We start from the raw sequence: 22,110 nt of genomic DNA on the forward strand, positions 1-22,110 counted from the left end.
ATTGGTTGGCCTTCGATCAGGCTCTTGAAAAGAACAAATCTTGCTGGACCAAAAATCAATATCCAGAGGAATGGTCTTCAAAAATTGTGAATCAGACTCTAGAAAAAATAATAAGTGGCGGTAAAGACCAATTAAGAACAACACCAAAAGAGCATCAAAAAAGCAAGACTAAATCTAATGATAAGCCAACTATTTTTCTACAATACAGAGGCAACCTCACTCAAAACTTCGCAAGCAAATTGAAGAAACTATGCGAATTGCAAGTAGTTTTTACAACGCGAAAATTAAGATCGTGCCTCCCCACCCTGAAATCATCCTTTGATAGAGATCTGAAATCCCACGTGGTATATGAAATTAAATGTAATGGATGCGGATCCATCTATGTTGGGCAAACAAGCCGGCATGTTACCACAAGGATAACAGAACATCAAAAGAAGGATTCACAGGTGGGTCAACATCTAGTTGAATGTCGTGGCGCCACGAATGACATTGAATGGAGAATTCTGGACGCCTGTCGGTCAGTAGAAAAACTAATGATCATCGAAGCTATATATATCAGCAAGCTGAAGCCGGCACTAAACACACGCGACGAATATAGGGGGAGGGAACTCACGCTAAAATATTAGTTCAAATCATAATTTTGACTAAATGTGAATGCATAGGGCAAAAAACATTTTGTGCATGACAAAACGAAATTTGCAAAACCTCCACAAGAGGGATACTTATGGTTAGGGCAAATTCGGAATAACCCTAAAAATACAAGAACATGGACAAAATCGAAAAATCCGGAATAGGAATGTTTTTAAGTAAATTGATAACAGATGTAAATATGTGTTGTAAATAGGCTAAATATTGTACATAAGGAAAAATTTTCGATTGAATTTTTTAGAATGTTTCCTAGAATTGTTTTAATTGTCATCTCAGACAAATGTAAATACATATTCATTTTATCTTTTAACAATTTGTAAAACAGTTTTAACCTGACGATGAACGTAAAGTTCGAAAACGTTTGTTTTAAGTATTGGAAGTAATTTTAATTTGACAAATTGGTTTCTTTTACATAAATTAGATAGCACAAATTATCGACCAATTTCTGTGAGTTTTGCAAAAATTTTTGAGCGCCTCCTTCTGACTCAGATAATGAAGTTCATTGATAAGCATAAAATTATACACAAAGAGCAATTCGGATTTCAGAGAACAAAGTCTGCAACAGATGCAGTTCTAGAACTGGTTGAAACAGTTTCGGCTAATTTAGATAAAAGCAAAGAAACTGTTGCTATTTTTCTAGACCTTGCAAAAGCGTTTAACTCTTTTTCGCATAACATTTTCCTTAAAAAACTGAAATGTATGGTTTTTCACAGGAAGCGAAAGAGTTATTGTTTTAATTTCTTGCCAACCGCAGACAAAAGGTAAAACTTAATGGCGTATTCTCTGATTGTGAAATTTTGAATCATGGTGTGCGACAAGGAACAGTTTTAGGACCACTCATTTTTCTTTTATATGTGAACGATTTCTCATCTAATATAAGCACAACGGAAAAAGTAATTCAATTCGCAGATGGCGCAAGTATTGTTTGTTGTGGACAGAAAGGTAGCTTACATGGAAAAGTCACGGAAATTTTACAAAAAAAAACGAATATGTAGAGATGAACAAACTAACTTTGAATACAAACAAAACCGAATTAATCTTTTTCTCGCGCGATAATTCTGATTTCGGATCTATTTTTTACAAAAACGAAGTTCTCACAACACAAAAAAGTTGCAGATATCTTGGTACTCAAATATACATGAATCTTAGTTTTGAGGAGCAACTGAATAAAACCTTGAAAAAGATGGCTCATGCTATAAGATCAATTTACCTTATAAGACATCAAGTTCCCCTGAACGCGCGCATTCTTCTTTTAAAATCACTTGTGCTTTCTCACTTATCATTTTTTCGCAATCTTTTTTCAAAATTTATCTGCAAAAATACTAAAACGCCTTAACCGACAGATTAACTGGGGTATAAAGGTGTGCTTTCTACGCAAAAACTATGACAAAGCGAGAGATCTGCTAATCAAAACAAAAACCCTACCAACTGAGCTAATAATAGCAAAAATGTTGCTAATAAAATTTCATTATGATATCGCTAGGCCAGAAAATTCTGAAAATTTTCACGGGTATCTGAGTCTTTATCAAAATACTCGAACAAAGCAGTTCAAAATTAGACAAAATGCCGAAACAAGCTTTGGAATGAATTCGATTGTTCGTCAATGCGTACAAAAATGGAATAAGTTACCACATTGGCTTCGAATGGCAAAAAATGGAAACGTTTTCAAGAAAACGTTGATTGATTTCTTGCTCTCACAACATGAAAAAAATCCTTTGAATAGTAACGTAGGATTTTTTAAAGGTTATTTTTATTTTTAGGAAGAAAACAATCGAAAGAAAATTTTAAAATGTGATTCTTTAAAAAAATTGTTGATGTTCATTATACTATTTTGTTTGAATGATTTGAAATATTTTTTGTTTCAGGTATATTTAACCGTATGATTATAATTTTAATTTACTGGTTGCAAATAAAAAAGGAATTTAGCTCATCAAGTTTACAGATAGTTTTGAGTTAGCCATTGGACTGAAGGTTTTTTTTCTAATTTCTTCCAGATATTGCAGTTTGAGCAGTTGCAAATGATTCACCAGGTGCAATTATTATCAATTATTGCTTAAAGCAACACCTAAATTATGTCAAATATTCAAAAAAACAAATAAATCAATTATCAAAAAGATTTTTTAAAAACTCTCTCGAAACTGCTTGAGAAATTAATTTTCAACAAGTTATATCCTCTTGTCTCGCCATTTTTATCGGAATCACAGCATGGATTTCGTTCAAAAAGGTCAACGAAAACGAATCTTATTGAATTCCCTTTTAAAAAAGAGAGGAATGAAAATAAAAATCCGTTTTCAGGAATAGAAAGCATTATACCCGGAATTTTCATAAAAAACGGAATATAAAATGAATTGATTTTAGTGTAATAAGTGTAAATAAAATGTAGTAAATGTAATTTTAACTGTAAATAATTTCAAAAATTCGATGTTATATTTACTCATTTCTTGGAATTATAGTCGAAGACATGTTTATATAGTTTGTAAATGATTTCATTTAATTTTTAAACCTGACGATGAACGCAATGTTCGAAAACGTTCGTTTTAGTTAACCAATTTAAGTTTTAATTGACAATTACTTCTCTGCATAATTGAAATCTTACACCACCTTTTCATTAACAAGATTTAAAAAAGCATTGTCATTTTAAAACTTTCTTACAAATGTTTTCGAACTCTGAGTTCATCGTCAGGTTAAAAACAATACAAAATGCTAAAATGAAAAGCCAGAAAATGCAAATCACTAAAATCAATCATTCATGGACATTTAAAACGAATTTTTACATATCTACAATCGTATCTACAAAACATTTACATCTGAGTAAAAATAAATTTTCCACTTGATGTAGCAGATGCATATCGACATGTTTTTTATTAAAAAAACCTAAATATATAGCTTTAAACTTACTTTGGTTTTGTTCAATTGTAAAGTTGAAATTTTCGTTTCATAAAGTGTCTTTAAAGTTGGATTTTTATCTCCAAACTAAGCTTTCAGTGTCAATTCTCGTGTTCGGTATTTGTCGCGTGTTGATGGTTGGTTTTAATGCTCTTATATAGAGCGGCTCTAGTGTCATTAACTTAGACTGGTTGCTGCATTGGTCTAATATCTTCCACTGGAAAGCTGTTTTATCACCGTTGTACTCGATTGCATAAACTCCCTTCCTTGTGGTAATAGTTCGGCATGTCTGCCCTACATAGATGGATTTGCATCCATTACAAGTGAGTTCATAAACCACGTGGGATTTGAGATCCTTATCAAAGCCAGACTTGAGGCTAGGTAAACAGCTCTTAAGTTTCCGAGTGGTGAAAATTGTCTGTGCAGGATGAATTTTGTTAAACTTTTTTACAAATTCATTAGAGATGTTGCCTCTGTACTGTAATACAAATTGTTGTTTCTCAGTTTTTTCCTGTTGTTTTCCGGCTAGACCCGCGTTATATCTATGTCCTTCTCTTTGTTCTTTCTTTCGCAGCTGGTTAATTGTATCCTTGGCGATATTCCCTACCCAATGCCTAGGATATTGATTACGTTTCCAAATTTCTTCATTTTTTGTCAATGCTTCATGGATCGCTTCCAAATTGCTTGTGGCTGGCAACAGGCGGTGTATTCATCCCTGTATTATGCTTTTTTTATGTTGTAGGGGTGCACAGCTACGATAATTCAGAATTGTTCCAGTATCTGATGGTTTTTGATACCATGTGCAAAGAATGTTCCCCTCCGGTTGTACATTAATTGACATGTCCAGAAATGGCAAACTGTTTTTATCATCTGTTGTTTCTAATGTAAATCGGAGATTTGGATGGAGGTCATTTGTGTCACCTCTAACTGCTCTCACAATATCGTCGACATATCTTAGAAAAACTTTAGTTTCGGAAGAATGGTTAATGTCAGTCTGATCATTTTCACGACAGAAAGAGCACATCCAGAACTGGTTTTCCATGCTATCATATTCTGTGTTACTGATTTGCTGACATTTTGCGTGGAACCATCTATTACAAACTTCACAGTCAACACTCCTGGAGTGGCTGGATTGTGTGTTGGTTTTACATTTAGGTGTCTGTAATTTCAGTTGTGGCTCAAACGATTTCATCCAAAGGTTTGCCAAAATCACCGCCAAGGACGCACCCATTGCCAACCCGTCTTTCTTATAGTACCGACTTTCATTGCATTTGAAATGGACGTTGGTGACGGCGAATTCAAGCAGTCGTTGCATTTTGTTCTAGGTATGTCTGGTTTATCGTCCCCAGCATAAGGCAATCGCAGGGCAATGTTAATGGCTTCCTTTACGGGAACGTTGGTGTATAAACTTTCTACATCCAATGATAGGATTTTTTCGTCTTTTTTTAAGTTTTATGTGCTCCAGAGTGTTTCTTGCGTAATTAGTGTTAGTTTCTATGTTTGCTGCTTCAATCTTTTGGAAAAAGGGTGTTAGAAACTTGTTAAGTTTATGGTAACAATTTCCCGGGATAGAGAGAACAGGTCTCAGAGGTTTTTTTTTGTGCACCTTAGCTAATAGATACAACTTTGCCGGTTGCGCTCCAGTGGACATTAAAGTTTCGTAAACTTTAACCGGTATCTTCTATTTTTTCCTCATATCCAAAAGTTCTTTGTTTAGTTCTTTTTCATTTTTCATTACAATATTATCACAACTCGTTTGAAGTTTTCTGAACTGTTCGCAATCAAAAACTTTTTCCAGTTTTTCTGCGTACGTGCTCTTTTTCATGACACAAAACCCTACCCCCTTATCAAAGGAAAAACAATCAGTGCGTTGTCACGCAGATATTTTGCACTTTTGCTAATGCTCTATCTAAAGGTGTTTCTCTGATGTTTTTTGAGTACCATTTTGCTGCCGCCTCAATTTCGAACAGTTTTTCACCTGGTACGTTGTTCTCACGCAGATTTCTTATCAAACTGTCTATGTCCGCCAAGAAATGCAACTCTTTAAACTTGTCCCTTATCAGATGCTTTGGACCAAAAGCAAGCAAGTCCCTGACGAATCCCGGCAAAATGATATTATCTAGAACCGCTACAGTCTTCTCATCAGATGCTTTTAGTGGTTTGTCTTGCCTTTCAGAAAGTTTGCAAAGTTTCTCCTGGGGTCTTCGTTCAGATTCAACTACATGGTTGCGAACTCAGTTGCGCAAAACAAAAATTACGGAGGGCAGTAGGTGGTTATTTAAATTCTTAAGGAGAACTTTTCGACTAGCAGCTCGTTTTTGGTCACATTTACGATGCGTGTCAGCTGCTGTGGAAATTTCCGACCTTAGCAATTTTAGTTGAAAACTATGTACCGCATGATCCGAAAAAACATCTGTTTTCGGAACGCGAAATTTCAAAAGAATCCGGTATTATATCTGTGCTAAAGCAATATTTAAGAAAATTTATTCTGCATCTGCTACTTTCATATTTATACACATTTTTTTCATAGTCCAAGTATGGTTTCCAACAGTCTCTTTTCTGCAAAATTTTTGTCAATCATTTTCTTGGCAGTTTAAGCATCGCTGAAGGTTTGTGAAAGACTTCCGGTGAGCGAACACCAAGAGATACTATCACTTACCACTGAGCAATCGCTTTTTCTTTGCCTCCCGTTGATTTTTGCACAGTTTCTTTTTCCCCCTGTCCTTTTTCAACAGTTTCCGTAGATTAGATTGATATTTCAACACTAACCCCAGTGGTTTAAGCTCAATGTCGGGGTCCTGATATAGTTGGAAGTATCTGCTTATAATGTTGGTGTTCTTTTGCTTCCGTCTTGACACCAAATGCTTCGTTGACTGGATCACTAAAATTCCCGATTTTAACAGCTGTTTTAGAATGTTTTCAACGCCATGTCTTTGACAGTAAACTATTGCTTTGATTCTATCGGAATGACGTTGTAAAAAGGCAACCAACTCCTCTACATCAAACGGCCTGTTGTCATTTGTTCGTTTATGAGGGGTGATGGATTTGTTCAAGGCGTCGTGCCAAATCACGAAATCACTGCGGTCTTAAAGGTGACCCTTGTGCCAGGCGTTTCTATTGTTCTTTTCGGCGTTTCTGGAGTTTGGGTTGAATGAAAGACCCGGAATGGCGGTCACGGACTGGAGTAACAGTTTTGGATGCTTGCTGTTTTTAGGCTTTAATGCATGGAAAAGTGAACTTGCTGCCGGAATATGCACCATTCTTCAATCTGTAATTGTTCCATATTGATCTAGCTAAAAAGACATAGAAAACTCAACATGCCCCTTCCTGGGCTTCGGCATGTTGAATTGACAGATTTGATCAAGATTTCAGTGTTTGTAGTGGTAAAATATATGAATATTCAGCATACAAATTACGAGTCTTTCCCATTCAATTATACCACCCCCCCACACACGAATTTGTAGCACCCACCGGAACTATCTCGACTGTACTGAGCGTTATCAGCGGAGTGCCAGAGGGATCAGTTCTTGGTCCCTTGCTTTTCGTGGTTTTTATCAATGACCTTCCCAACTGCTCCATGTCAGACTCTTTTGGTTACGCTGATGATTTCAAGATAGGTGGAACCAACCCAGTGGCAATAAGTATCAACATTTGGAGGATCTGGCAATGGTGCTAAAGTAATCTCATGGAAATACATTCATCAAAAAGTAAATGCTTGTGGTTGAAGGGCGATGGCACAGTCCGCTTGCCAAATTACAGTTTTGGAAGCACCTCAGTAATGAAATACCTAGGAGTAGTTGTAGCCGACACTCTTACATGGGCTCATTCTCAATCTCGTTCTCAAAAGGCTTTAAACGCTCTTTACTTTATCAAGAGAAACCTTACTTTGGCAAATTACGCAAACAGGAAAAACTCGTATGTCAGCTATATTGTTCCAATTATCAGTTACCGCTCAAGTGTGTGGAAACCAGGCAAAGTTGAACTCAGTCAAATTGAAAGTGTACAGAAAAGAAGCGGCAAATTGGAACCAAAATTCCTTACAAAGAACAACTCTTAAAAATCAATTTACTTCCCTTATCCTTATACCATGAGCTACATGTCGTTTTGTTACTTGCGAAAACTTTAACGGGGAAAGTTGATTTAAACTGGGAACTCCATGTATCAATAACCAAGCCAGGTACAACTCGATAACAAACGACTCGTATCTTCATCTGTAGACAACCAAAACACAGGAAATGTGAATCCGATTATTGGTACAGGGCCTGCCACCTTGCGAACACCTTCAACGACTTCTTTCAATACGATATCCTATTTCTTGAAAATCACAAAGCCAAACTTCTCGATCTTTATTGTATTTTGTCCACTTCAGGTTGTGTTACGATGAAAACATCACGTGCCCTTGGCGAATTGTGTGTGGGTGCAACAACTGCATGAACGTGAAAAAGTTGAATTTTGTTATCTAATAAATTAAACGACACAAACTGGGGTTAATGTATAACCCTTGGACTTTTTCCTAAATTCTGTTTTATTATTATTATTCCGCATTTTTTGAAGTTTTGAATTCCCAAAAAACAAAGTTTTTTCAGAACAAGCGGCGCAATGTTTTCAGCTTAAGCTCTTAAGGAAAGATATAAGTCGCGCGGAAAAGGCAGTAGTGTGTTCGATGAAAAACTTAAGGAGGATAGGGATATTCTCGGGAAAGATGTGGAAAAAACTTTAACCATCAATGTAGAGAAGATGTAATTGGCAATTAAAAAATAAAGTGATTAAAGAACGAAAGTTTTCGAACGTTGCGTTCATCGTCAGGTTTAAAAATTAAATGAAATCTTCTACAAGGTAAATAAACATGTCTTTGACTCTAATTCTAAGAAATGAGTTAATAAAACATCGAATTTTTAAATCTATTTATAGTTAAAATCACATTTACAACATTTTATTTACACTTAATACACTAAAATCAGTTGAAATTTTATTCCGGAGGTTGTGAAAATCCCTGGTATATTGTTTGTTTTCTTGAAAAGGTATTTATATTTCCATTCCTATCTATCTGTTTTTATTTTTCACTTATTGGGGTGGACAAAAACTTTGAATTACCATGTACTCGAATAATTTTTGAATTTCAAAAATCAATTTTTTTGCATTTGAACTAATACTTTAATGTCAGTTCCCACCCCCGGTACACATCGCGCATGTTTAAATGCAGTTGCAGCTTTTTGATGTGGATCGCTTCTATTGTCATTAGTTTTTCAACCCCGCGACATGTATCACGAAATTGTCATTCAATATTGTTCGCTGTACCACAACATTCAATGAGGTGTTGTCCCATTGGGGAATCCTTCTTTTGATGCTCCGAAATTCAACTGGTAACATGTCGGCTGTTTTGCCCAACATAGATGGAACTGCATCCATTACATGTAACTTTATACACCAAATGGGATTTCAGATTCTTATCAAAAGACGAGGTCAGGGTAAGCAAGCCAGTTCTTAGCCTTCTTGTTGTGAAATTGATTTGAATATCACACAAATTTTTCGGTCGAATTCTTCCAAAATTCTGAGAATTATTTCCTCTGTACTGTACAAAAATCCTCGGTTTGGGCTCCTTATTGTTAAGACTTTTAACTTTGAGATGTTGTTCGTTGGGGGGGGGGTTCTGTGAACTTTTCCCTCGTGACTATTTCATCCAACGTCTCCTTAACAATACTGGAAGACCACTCAGTTGGATATTGATTTTCAGTCCAGATCTCTTGATTTTGCTTGAGAACTACATCACAGGGTTGCCAATCACTGGTCGCATTAAAATGCACAGTCCCTTGAATCACATTTTTCTTATGTTGTAACGGTGCACAGCTACAGAAATTTAGGATTATGCCGGTATCGGTGTATTTTTGATACCAATGACTGCCAATTTTCCTGTCTTCGTTAGCGTTTATGTTTAGATCTAGAAATGCCAGGTCTCCACTACAGTTTGGTGTCTCATGCATGCTCAAGGTAATCTAGATTGTTCCCTTTGACGGTGCACACTATGTCATCTACAAACATCTTGAATAATTTCAATTAATGTGCGTCCTCTTTTGTACATTTTCCCGCACAATGGGAAAAAATCCAAACAATATCCTGCTTGGTCTTATCCTCTGTGTCAGTGATATCTTTGCATTTTACTTGAAACCAGTTTTTGCATGATTCGCACCCGACCCCTTTTCCTCTGAAAGTAACGCGTCGGTTACAGTCAATGCATATCACTTTTGTGCCAGGAGTTTTGTTCTCCTTTCCCTCATTTGGTTTCTATGAGGATTCTTCAAAAGATTTCATCCACAAATTTGCCAAAATTACAGCCAGCGAAGCATCAATTGCTAGACCGTCCGATCAAGTGTGCCACATTTTATTACAATTAAAGTGAACATTAGTTACGGCTAGTCTCAAAGGGCTCTTCTTCGCTGATCCCGGAATCTCAGTTATCTCGTCAATGGAGTACAGTTCTTTAAGCGCAATTTCAAATACCTCCTCAACCGGTACATTTGTGTATATACGTTTAACATTGAGAGATACAACTAGCTCATCTTCATCCAATTTGATGGCTTCTAGAGCGGCTCTGGCCTCTTTCTGGCATCTTTCGAGTCTCAATTTTTGCACCTGGTAATCTCTCGAAATTGCGAGAAAGAAATGTATTGAGATTCTCGTAACTGCTACTAGGTATTCGATTTGCGGCTTGACATGCTGTTGTTAATTAGATCATGCCACACAACAATATCGGTCCCTGTGCTCAATCGGACCCTGACCAGAAGATTCTGTGCGTTTTTCAAAATATCTTTTGTATTGGTGTTGAACGAATGTTCAGGTATTGTTGTTATGTTTGTCAGGAGTTCTTGTAACTCTATTGAACGCTTTTTACCGCCTGATGCAGTGAGTTGGCTGCTAAAACATGAACCATCCTGTCTGTAATATTTCAGAAAATTAATAAATTTTGCTTTCTCTTGCCTTTTCAGAGGCCCGCTAAAGATTAAACTGACAAAGTTCAAAGATGTAGAGAAGAAGTAATTGTCATTTAAAACTTAAATTGATTAAAAAACAAACGTTTTCGAACATTGCGTTCATCGTCAGGTTTTAAAATTAAATGAAATCTTTTACAAAGTATATAATCTTGTCTTTGCTTCTAATTCTAAGAAATCAATTGTGTACAACAGTAGAAAGGAGAGTAGATATCATTCCAAAATTATTGGTAAGATTTATTGACATGTTGACGAAGCTGTCTAAGAGACAGGACAGGCCTTTGCGGAATGGATCTCATAATAACATTGTTACATGAGACGCCGTTGACCTGCCGAAATTTGTCCTGGACGTCTTATTATTAGGTCCAAGGCATCTAATCAGAGACATTTAATGAAGTGCACTTCTTTTCGGACGTAGACAGAATAGTTCGTGAGTTATGTGAGAAAAACACCCACGGTGAGGTGAAAAATTATGTGAAATAGAATTGTCTGTAAAATTTTACGGATTAACTGAATGAAATCATCAGTGCCAGTCAATTTTCGGCTCGTACTGGAAAATTTGACGATCTAAACTTAAAACTGAGAAACAGATAAAGAGCAGTCTGCATCAACTAAACAATCAGGGAGAGATACGTGAAACAATTTATCACGGGGTCAACGAAAACTGGATCACAACCAGCCAGGCTCACTGGAGTTGCTAAAATACATCCGCTTAAGTGGATGTAATTTAGGAATTGCTGAAGTACATCCGCAATTGCTAAATAACATCCGCTACGGTACTCCGCTTTAACCTGTTCTGTCAAAAACCGATATCAGTTATGAGAACCACAAAAAATTTCTGTCTCCGTTTTTCCGGAGTTTGAGCATGGGCAAACATTGAGACTTACACGAGAGCTGCCTTAGATATTGCCGATTTAGAGGAAGATGAGTTAAGACAATCTCTCATTTATAAAAGTTTGCATACTAGTGAACCGTTTGAGGAGGCAATTGAAATTAAGTTTAAAAAATTTTTCTCCAGTGACGAAGTTCCTGAGATTCTGAGTTAAGCTATCAAGAGCCTCTTAAGACCAGCCGTACCAAATATTCAATATAAGCATAATAAAATGTGGTACACTCAATTGGACGGTATAGCCATATGTTCTTGACTAGCGTTGTTTTTTGGCAAAATTGTTGATGAAAACAGTTGAGAAATCCTTGCAGAGACCATATGAGGAAAGGAGAACACAACTCAGAACATGAATGGAATGTGCCTTGGCTGTAACCGAGGTGTTAATTTCCGAGGGAGAGGAGTCGAGTGCGAACCAAGTAAAAACTGGTTTCATGCAAAATGGCAACGTTTTGCTGACAGGGAAGATAAAAAAGATGCAGGAAATTGTATGGATTTTTTCTTTTTGTGCAGATAAGGGTACAACCGAGGACACACAGTATTTAATGGTATTCAAAAGGTATGTGAATGACATACCGTGCTTTGTTAAAAAAAACCTTCTAGAAAACCTTGAGTATGCAATTTTTCGTGCCAAAAAATTTAACACAATTTAACACAATCTAACACAATTTAACACAATCCCAGGACAACCTGGCTTCCCTCAATCTGATCATAAACGTAAATGATTGCAGAAAAAATAGATGTCATTGGTATCAGAGTTTTATTGATACTGGCGCAATCTTAAATTTCCTTAACTCTGCACTGTAAGAACATCAATTAAAATATTTCCGTGAGGGACAACACCTCGTTGAATGTTGCGGTACAGCGCTTAATATTGATTGGGACATTCTGGATGCATGTTGACGGGCAAAAACAAACGACAATAAAAACAATTTATATCAACATATTGAAACCGCAATTAAGTTCGCGCCACAATTACCGTGGGTGGGAATTGACATTGAAGTAACAATTCAAATGCAAAAACATTGATATTTGAAATTAACAATTTATTCTGACACACGTTAATTCATAATTTTGGTCAACACCAACAAGCAATTGATAACTATGAGTAAGATCAAAAGTAGGCAACTTTTTTCAAAAATTTGAAACAAAATAACTTGTAATTAAGAAGAATTTCCTGAATAAACATTGAAAGTTTTTTTGACGTTTTAAATATAAGTAAAAAGTTGTATATGTAATTTTTACTGTAAATAGTTTCAAAAATTTGTTGGTATTTTTACTCATTTCGTAGAATTCGATAAATAGAGTCAATGAAAAAAATGCTGAGGAATTTTTTAAATTGGTAATTCATACTATTCGGCTGTGATATCTGTTTTAAAAAATCCGATGATAAGTGAATTGTTCGAAAACGTTCCTGCCTCAATTCAATTTTGTTTTTATTTGACAAATCCTTCTTCTCAGCAGCAATTATGATCGTAGTTGTATTTTTTGGCAAAAACTCTAAAACTGATAACTAAATGGCGTTTTGTTCACTTCACTTCCAAAGTTACAGTTTGTTGATGACGTTTTAACTATTTAATAATTTCACCCATTTTGTAAAATTCAATAAATTGAGTTGAAGAAAATTTTGACAATTTTTCTACCTGGGTATATCATATCATTCTACTGTGAAATCGGTTTGAAGTAAACCAGACGATAAGTGAATTGATCGAAAATGCTCCTTCCTCATTTCAATTTTGTTTTTATTTGACAAATCCTTCTTCTGAGCAGAAATTATGATCGTAGTTGTATTTATTGGCAAAAAGTGCAAAAATGCTCATTAATTGGCGTTTTGATCACTTCAATTACAAAATTACAGTTTTGTTGATGGTGTTGTAAAAAAGATTTTATACAAATGACAACCATCTTTACCACGCGAAAACTATGAACTTGCTTATGAAGTATATCATATTACTCTACTGTGGGTATATCATATTATTCTACTGTGAAATCTGTTTTAAGTAAACCAGACGATATATGAATTGATCGAAAATGTTCCTCCTTTATTTCAATTTGGTTTTTATTTGACAATTCCTTCTTCTCAGCAGCAATTATGATCTTAGTTGTATTTTTTAGCAAAAACTCCAAAACTGATCACTAAATGGCGTTTTATTCACTTCACTTCCAAAGTTACAGTTTTGTTGATGACCTTATAAAAAAGATGTTATACAAATGACAACCATCCTAACAACGCGAAAACTATGAACGTGCTTACCGTCCTCAAAATCTAGATTTCATATCAATCTGAAATATCATTTTGTCTACAAACTGTTGTTATGGTTGCAATCCTACCTATGTTGTCAAATTTGTCCGCATTTAACCAAAAGAGTTTGGGAGCATCAAAATTTGATTCAAAGGCGGTACAACAAGTTTTGGAATGCTGTGGGCACTAAAAGCCCTTCATTATATGATAATAGATCAGTGCAAAGAACTTTTAACCGTGTAAATCTAAATATTAGTAGAAGAAAGCCACAACTGAATACGCCGGCCGAGGAAAAGAACCGGGAAAATTAAGTGCAGAAAGCATGTTCTACCTAAAAAAAATTTTCGAATTACAATGTGTGCAAAGTTAAATCAATCACAAAAACAAAAAGCCGCAATTAAAAGCTTATTGGAATTTTAGAAAAACTCGAAAATGTAAATATAAAATGAAGACACGTTACTGTATGTATGCATATTTGTAAACAATCACATTTTAAATTTTTAATCTCCTGAGGCCGCAAATTATTGCGGAAACGTTTGAGTAATTCAAAAATTTCAAATCGATTTTCAATTTTTTTGGATACAACTAAATTTTGTTCGATGGAAAAAATTTTTCCCGGAGTTTAGCAGTCGGTTTAAGTTTCTATTCACCTGGGATATTTTGTTTTTTTTGTTGTGGTGTTCTTTGTTGAATGTAGTTGCAATGTTATACTTGGAATTACAACTGTAAAGCAATCATCAGGTCGTGCATCTCAACAAAGAGAATGAGAAATAATAATTTAAAATTTCATAGTCTTCCTTTGTACCAGTGAATGGCGGAAAGAAACTACCAAGGTGCCTTTTTTTACGTTATTTCAAATTTGATAAGATTCACTTTTTTGAGGAGCCGTGCCTCTAAGCAATACGTAATACAGGGGGAATGGACGACACGTTACGTTTGAAGTAAAAGAATGCTCTAGTAGCTTCTGGTACAAGTCGATTTCAATTTTGAGTCCAGGCCAGACAAAATGTGACCATTAGGATTAGGTCTTTATGCAAATGCGTGGCTTTCAATTTGATTTTGATTAAAGATGCGCCCAAATTGCCCTTCGTGCTTAGAGGTTTTCAATTACTTTTGTTTGTTTCCGTACCGATTGTCGAGTCAAATATCCAGTCGTTCTGCGCCTTTGCTTAAATATTGATTTCAGATTGCTAGTAAAATACAGTCGTTGGCAAAAGCATAGCAATCAAGTTTGGGATTTGCGTCAAGTAGATCATTTAAAAAGGAATTGGAGTGGCTGAAGCATTAATCCATGTGGTATTTCGCTAGTTTATTCTCCTTGAACTGATTTTTTTATGGTTACTGGATTCCAGGAAAATTTTTAAGAGGCAAATTTTAAAAGGTAGATTTTAATAGTTTTCTATCGACTTATTTTTATAAGCCTCTATAGTGTAGCAAGTGATAATCTAATTTAAATAACGCTGCCGCAAATTCTAGGTTGAGCGCGCTATTTCGGACCTATTGCGGACTTTTTTATCACTGTTTTTCTTTTGAACCGAAAAAAAAGCAAGCACTTTTTAATTCACAGCTGATCTATTTTTCTCGAGAACAAACAGATTTTTGTGTAAGTATGCTCTGCAAAATTTTTAATTTTAGTCAGATGTTAATTTGACTAGTATTTTAGAGACGCAGCACATTAAACTAACTTGCCAACGTCTGCTTTATTCTCTTCTTTGAAAATTGTTGTGAACTGAGTGAAGTTCAGTACTTCACGAAAAAATATATATTTGTTTGTGAATCGTTCAAAATCATTCATTTTGACATTATTTAAATGCATTTTTTCAGAATAATATTTCCAATTTTACCAGGTGCTTTAGATATATTTAGTGACAAATTCTTAAGTACATTTACGGTTTTTGCCTCAGTGACAGTAATTTTGTTGAGTTTCTGTTTAGGAAAATATATTCCTTTTACAGTGTTGTAGCAACCAAAACACTGTAGGATACTCCTTGAAGAATTTTGCTTTTTCTCCGTATATCTCATTAGAATAGTGTTAATAATTTACATTCTGCCGAATAACTGGTTTTGTGATAATTGATTTCAGATAGCTGACGAATAGCTGTAGATTTATTTAGTTACAAATTCACGTTGATTTTGATTTCAGATAGTTGATGAAACTAACAATGTTTCAACTTTCAAGAGCATGGGCACAAAAACCACTGAAATGTTTCTTCATGTTGTTCATTTAACTGTTTTACCAAACGCCTGATTTTTGATTATCTATTGAGGTTTAGAAATTTCCGTGTGGCTTTTGCTAGCTTTTTTTTTATGAAATGAGAAGAATTTAGATACCTAAGGTGGTAGGGATAGCGCTTTTTAGTGAATTTTCTGAGATTGCTTTTATGATCAAATTTATCAAATCGTACCATTGCTTAAAAAGGTGTTCAAGTTACTAGGGCAATATGGGTCGAAAAGCTATTCAACTATTGCGTTATTTACAATCTCCCAACTTGTTCTCTTGAAGGCAAATTTTGTATGCTTTTCAAAAATTTCTTGTTTTCTAAATGTTTTTATTATGATTTTAACTAGTATAGGGTCAAAAAATAGTTTTCGAATCTAAACTGTAATTCCAGTAAAGTTTGGGACCGAAGTTGCAATCAATGATAGATTCTGAAATCATTTTCACAACGAGAAAATTAAAAACTTGCTCGCGCACTCTGAAAAAACCTTATGAAATATATCTGGAAACGCATGTGGTATATAAAGTTACATGTAATAAATGCAATTTCATCTATGTTGGCCTAACCAGCCGATATGATTCCACTAGAATTTTGGAAAATCAAGTGAAATATTTCCGCGAGGGACAGCACCTCGTTGAATGTTGCGGTACAACGAATAATTTTGATTGCGACATTCTCACTGCATGTTGACGGGCAAGACAACAAACGATAATATAAACAATTTATATCAACAAATTGAAACGACAATTAAATTCGCGCCACGACTACCGTGAGTGGGAATTGGCATAGAAGTATTAGTTCAATTGCAAAAACTTTGATACTTGAAATTAACAAGTTATTCTGACACATGTTAATTCATAATTTTGTCAGCCCCAACAAGCAATTGACAAATATGGGTAAGAGCAAAAGTGGGGCACTTTTTTTTTTAAAAAAACTAAAATTCAATAACTGAGAATTAAGAAAAAACTCCTGAATAAAGATTGAAAGTTTTTTGATGTTTTAAATATAAATAAAAAGTTGTAGATGTGATTTTTATTGTAACTAGTTTCAAAAGCTATTTATTATTTTCACCCATTTTGTAAAATTCAATAAATTGAGTTGAAGAAAATTTTGACAATTTTTTTACCTGGGTATATCATATTACTCTACTGTGAAATCTGTTTGAAGTAAAGCAGACGATAAGTGAATTGATCGAAAATGTTCCTTCCTCATTTCAATTTTGTTTTTATTTGACAAATCCTTCTTCTCAGCAGCAATTATGATCTTAGTTGTATTTTTTGGCAAAAACTCTAAAACTGATCACTAAATGGCGTTTTGTTCACTTCACTTCCAAAGTTACAGTTTTGTTGATGACGTTATAAAAAAGATGTTATACAAATGACAACCATCCTAACAACGCGAAAACTATGAACGTGCTTACCGTCCTCAAAATCTAGATTTCATATCAATCTGAAATCACATTTTGTCTACGAACTGTTGTTATGGTTGCAATCCTACCTATGTTGTCAAATTTGTCCGCATTTGACCAAAAGAGTTTGGGAGCATCAAAATTTGATTCAAAGGCGGTACAACAAGTTTTGGAATGGTGTGGGCACTAAAAGCCCTTCATTATATGATAATAGGTCAGTGCTAGAATAACAAAGAACTTTTAACCGTGTAAATTTAAATATTAGTAGAAGAAAGCCACAACTGAATACGCCTGGTTTACAGGAACAATTTCTGAGGCAGATTTTAAGAGGTAGATTTTAATAGTTTTCTATCGAATTCAATTTTTATAAGCCTCTATAATGTAGCAAGTGATAATCTACTTTATATAACGCTGTCGCAAAATCTACATAATGTGGGCTATTTCATGGACTTAATTATCACTGTTCTTCTTTTGAACTGACAAGCACATTTTAAATAACAACTGATCTGGTTTTCTGGAAATGATACAGATTTTTGTGTAATTATGTTCTGCTGTTAATTTGTCTAGTATTTTAGAGACGCAGCACATTAAATTAACTTGCCAATAGCGTTCAACGTCTGCTTTATTCTCTTCTTTGAAAATTGTTGAGAAATCAGTAAAGTTCAGTACTTTAGTAAAAATATATTTTTGTCAGTAAATCTTTGAAAAAGTGGCCGCATTTATTTCGATATTAATCAAATGCGTTTGTTCAGAATAATATTTCCAGTATTACCAGGTGCTGTAGATTTAATTAGTGACAAATTCAGGTTGATTTTGATTTCAGATAGTTGACGAAACTAACGATGTTTCAACTTTCAAGAGCATTGGCCCTGAAACCACTGAAAAAGTTTTTCACGTTGTTCATTTAACTCTTTTACCAAATGCTTGATTTTTGATTGTCGATCGAGGTTTAGAAATTTCCGTTTGCCCTTTTGCTAGCTATTTTTTATGAAATGAGAAGAATTTAGATACCTAAGGTAGTAGGGACAACGCTTTTTAGTGACTTTTCTGAGGTTGCTTTTATGATCATTTTTATCAAATCGTACCATTGCTTAAAAAGGTTTTCAAATTTACTAGGGCAATATGGGTCAAGAGGCTATTCAACTATTGCTTTAATTACAATTTCCCAACTTCTTCTCTTGAAAGCAAATTTTTTATGATTTTCAAAAATTTCTTGTTTTCTAAATGTTTTTATTATGATTTTAACTAGATTATGTTAAAAACATAGTTTTCGAATATAAACTGTAATTCGAGTGAAAGTTAGGACCAAAGTTGCAATCAATCAATGAGTAACATCATTTTCATAACGAGAAAATTAAAAACCTGCTTGCGCACTCTGAAAACATCTTTTGATAAAAAGCTGAAAATGCATGTGGTACATAAAGCTACATGTAATAAATGCAATTTCATCTATGTTGGCCAAACCAGCCGACAAGTTGCCACTAGAATTTTGGAAAATCAAGTGAAATATTTCCGCGAGGTACAAAACCTCGTTGAATGTTGCGTTACAACACATAATTTTGCATGTTGACGGGCAAAACAACAAACGACATTATAAACAATTTATATCAACATATTGAAACCGCAATTAAATTCGGGCTACGAATACAGTGGGTGGGTGGGACTTGACATTGAAGTATTAGTTCAAATGCAACAACTTTGATATTTGAAATTAACAAATTATTCTGACACATGTAAATTCATAATTTTGTCAACCCCAACAAGCAATTGATAACAATGGGTAAGAGCAAAAGTGGAGCACTTTTTTGAAAAAAAAAAACAAAATAACTGGGAAATAAGATGAAACTCCCGAATAAAGATTGAAAGTTTTTTTGATGTTTTAAATATAAATAAAAAGTTGTAAATGTGATTTTTACTGCGAATAGTTTCAGAAATGATAAAATATTTTCACTCATTTCGTAATATTCAATAAATTGCGTCAGTAAAATTGTTGAAAAAATTTTTTACTTGATATATCATATTATTCTACTATGAAATCTGTTTTAAATAATCCATACGATATGTGAATTGATCGAAGACGTTCCTTCCTCAATTCAATTTTGTTCTTATTTGACAATTCCTTCTTCTCAGCAGCAATTATGATTGTAGTTGTATTCATTGGCATAAACTGCAAAGCGGATCATTAACTGTCGTTTTGCTCACTTCACTTCCAAATTTACAGTTTTGTTCATGACGTTATGAAAAGATGTTATACAAACGACCACCATCGTAACCACGGGAAACCGTCCTTAAAATCTAGGTTCCATATCAGTCTGAAGCCTCATTTTGTCTCCGAAATGTTGGTATGGACGCAATTCCACCTATGTTGCCCAAATTTGTTGATATTTGACCACGATAGTCTTAGAGCATCAAAATTGTATTCAAAGGCTGTAGAATATGTTCTGGATTGCTCTGGGCACACTCAGCCCTTCATTATAGGATAATAGATCAGTGCTGGGATACCGAAAAATTTATGACAAAAAACTCTAAACATTAGCATAAGAAAGCCAAAACTGAAAACGCCGAACGAGGAAAAGAGCCGGGAAAAAGTTTTTCGAATCAGCATTAATTAAAGTTAAATCAATCAGAAAAACGAAAATCCGCCATTAAAAACTTACAAAAAAAAACAAATTTTTATGAATTTTAAAATTTGTTTAACATTTTAACAAACCTAAATGAGAAAACTTATTGGAAATTTAGAAAATTTCGGAAAAGTATATCAAAATGAAGACATATAACTGTATGTATGCAAATTTTGTAAATAATTAACATATCATGAGGCTGCAGTTTGTTGCGGAAACGTTTTAGTAATGCAAAAATTTGTGATCAATTATCAATTGTTTTTAGACATACATAGATTTTGTTCGATGGATGTTATATTCGTCGGAGTTTAGCAGTCGGTTTAAGTTTCTATTCACTTGGACTATTTTGCCTTTTTTGTTGTGGTGTTCTTTCTTGAATGTAGTTGCAATGTCGTACTTGGAATTACAACTGTAAAGCAATCAGCAGGTCGAGCATCTCAACAAAGAGAATGAGAGTTAATAATTTAAAATTTCATAGTCTTTCTTTGTAACAGTGAATGACGGAAAGAAATTACCATGGTGCCTTTTTTTACGTTATTTCAAATTTGATAAGGTTTATTTTGTTGAGGAGCCGTGCCTGTAAGCAATACGTAATGACAGGGGGAACTGACGACACGTTACGTTTGGTGTAAAAGATTGCTCTAGTGCTTTCTGGTACACGTCGAATGCAATTTTCAATCCAGGAAAGACAAGATGCGATCATTAGGATTAGGTCTTTATGCAAATGCGTGGCCTCAAATTTGATTTTGATTAACGTTGCGCCCAAATTGCCCTTCGTGTGTAGAGCTTTTCAATTACTTGTGTTTGTTTCCGTACCGATTGTCGATTCAAATATCGAGTCGCTCTGCGCTTTTGTTTATATATTGAGACTGCTAATAAGTTACAGTCGTTGGCAAAACCATAGCTTTCAAAATTTGGATTTTTGTCAAATAGGAAATGGAGTGGCCGAAGCATTAATCCATGTGATACTTCGCTAGTTAATTCCACTTGATCTGATTGATTTGATGGTTACTGGTTTCCAGGAACAAATTCTGAGGCAGATTTTAAGAGGTAGATTTTAATAGTTTTCTATTGACTTCTACTTTTATAAGCCTCTATATTGTAGCAATTGATAATCTAATTTAAATAACGCTGCCGCAAAATCTAGATAGAGCGCGCTTTTTCACGGACTTATTTATCACTGTTTTTCTTTTGAATTGAAAAAAAAGACACGGACATTTTAAATCACAGCTGAACTAGTTTTCTGGAGAACAAACAGATTTTTTTTGTAAATGTGCTTTGCAGAGTTTTTAAATTAGGTCAGATGTTAATTTGACTAGTTTTTTAGAGACGCAGCATATTAAACTAACTTGCCAATTGCGTTCAACGTCTGTTTTATTCTCTTCTTTGAAAATTGTTGTGAACTGAGTGGAGTTCAGTACTTCCGGAAAAAGTAGATATTTGTTAGTTAATCCTTGAAAAAGAAGCCGCATTCATTTTGACATTATTTAAATGCATTTTTTCAGAATAATATTTCCAGTTTTACCATTTGCTGTATTTTTATTTAGTGACAAATTCTTAAGTACATTTATGATTTTTGCCTCAGTGACAGTAATTTTGTTGAGTTTCTGTTTAGGAAATTATGTTCCTTTTACAGTGTTGTAGCAACAAAAACACTGTAGGATACTCCTTGAAGAATTTTGCTTTTTCTCCATAATAGTGTTCTCCATAATTTACAATCTTTCGAATTGCTGTGTTTTTGATAATTGATTTCAGATAGTTGTTGAAACTGAGGAAGATTTAACTTTCAAGAACATGAGCCTCGAACCCACTTAACTTTGTATACTGTTGTTATTTAACTCTTTTACCAAACGCCTGGTTTTTGATCGCCGATCAAGATTTACAGTTTTCCGTTTGCTTTTTTGCTAGCTATTTTTTTATGAAATGAGAAAAATTTAGATACCTAAGGTGGTAGGTACAGCGCTTCTCAGTGACTTTTGGGATGTTGCTTTAATGATCAAGTTTATCAAATCCTACTATTGCTTAAAAATGTGTTCAAAGTTACCATAGCAAATTTTTTGAAATGGCTATTCGATTTTTGCGTTATTTACAGTTTCCCAACTCGTTTTGTAGAAAGCAAATTTGGTACGCTTTTCCAAAACTTCTTGTTTTCTAGATGCTTTTGTTATTCTTGTAACTAGTTTAGGGCAAACCATAATTTTTGAATCTAAACTG

The 22,110-nt window shown here is 34.4% G+C and overlaps 1 protein-coding gene across 1 annotated transcript in view; it reads right to left on the bottom strand.

The window, feature by feature from the left end:
- LOC142351049 (transmembrane and coiled-coil domain-containing protein 3-like) overlaps positions 1–22,110 on the bottom strand; it is a 425,404-nt gene that overhangs the window by 59,919 nt on the left and 343,375 nt on the right. The window lies entirely within an intron of this gene.

Source organism: Convolutriloba macropyga, chromosome 12, assembly GCF_964194025.1.
Source record: "Convolutriloba macropyga chromosome 12, txConMacr16.3, whole genome shotgun sequence".
Taxonomy (NCBI): Eukaryota; Metazoa; Xenacoelomorpha; order Acoela; family Convolutidae; genus Convolutriloba; species Convolutriloba macropyga.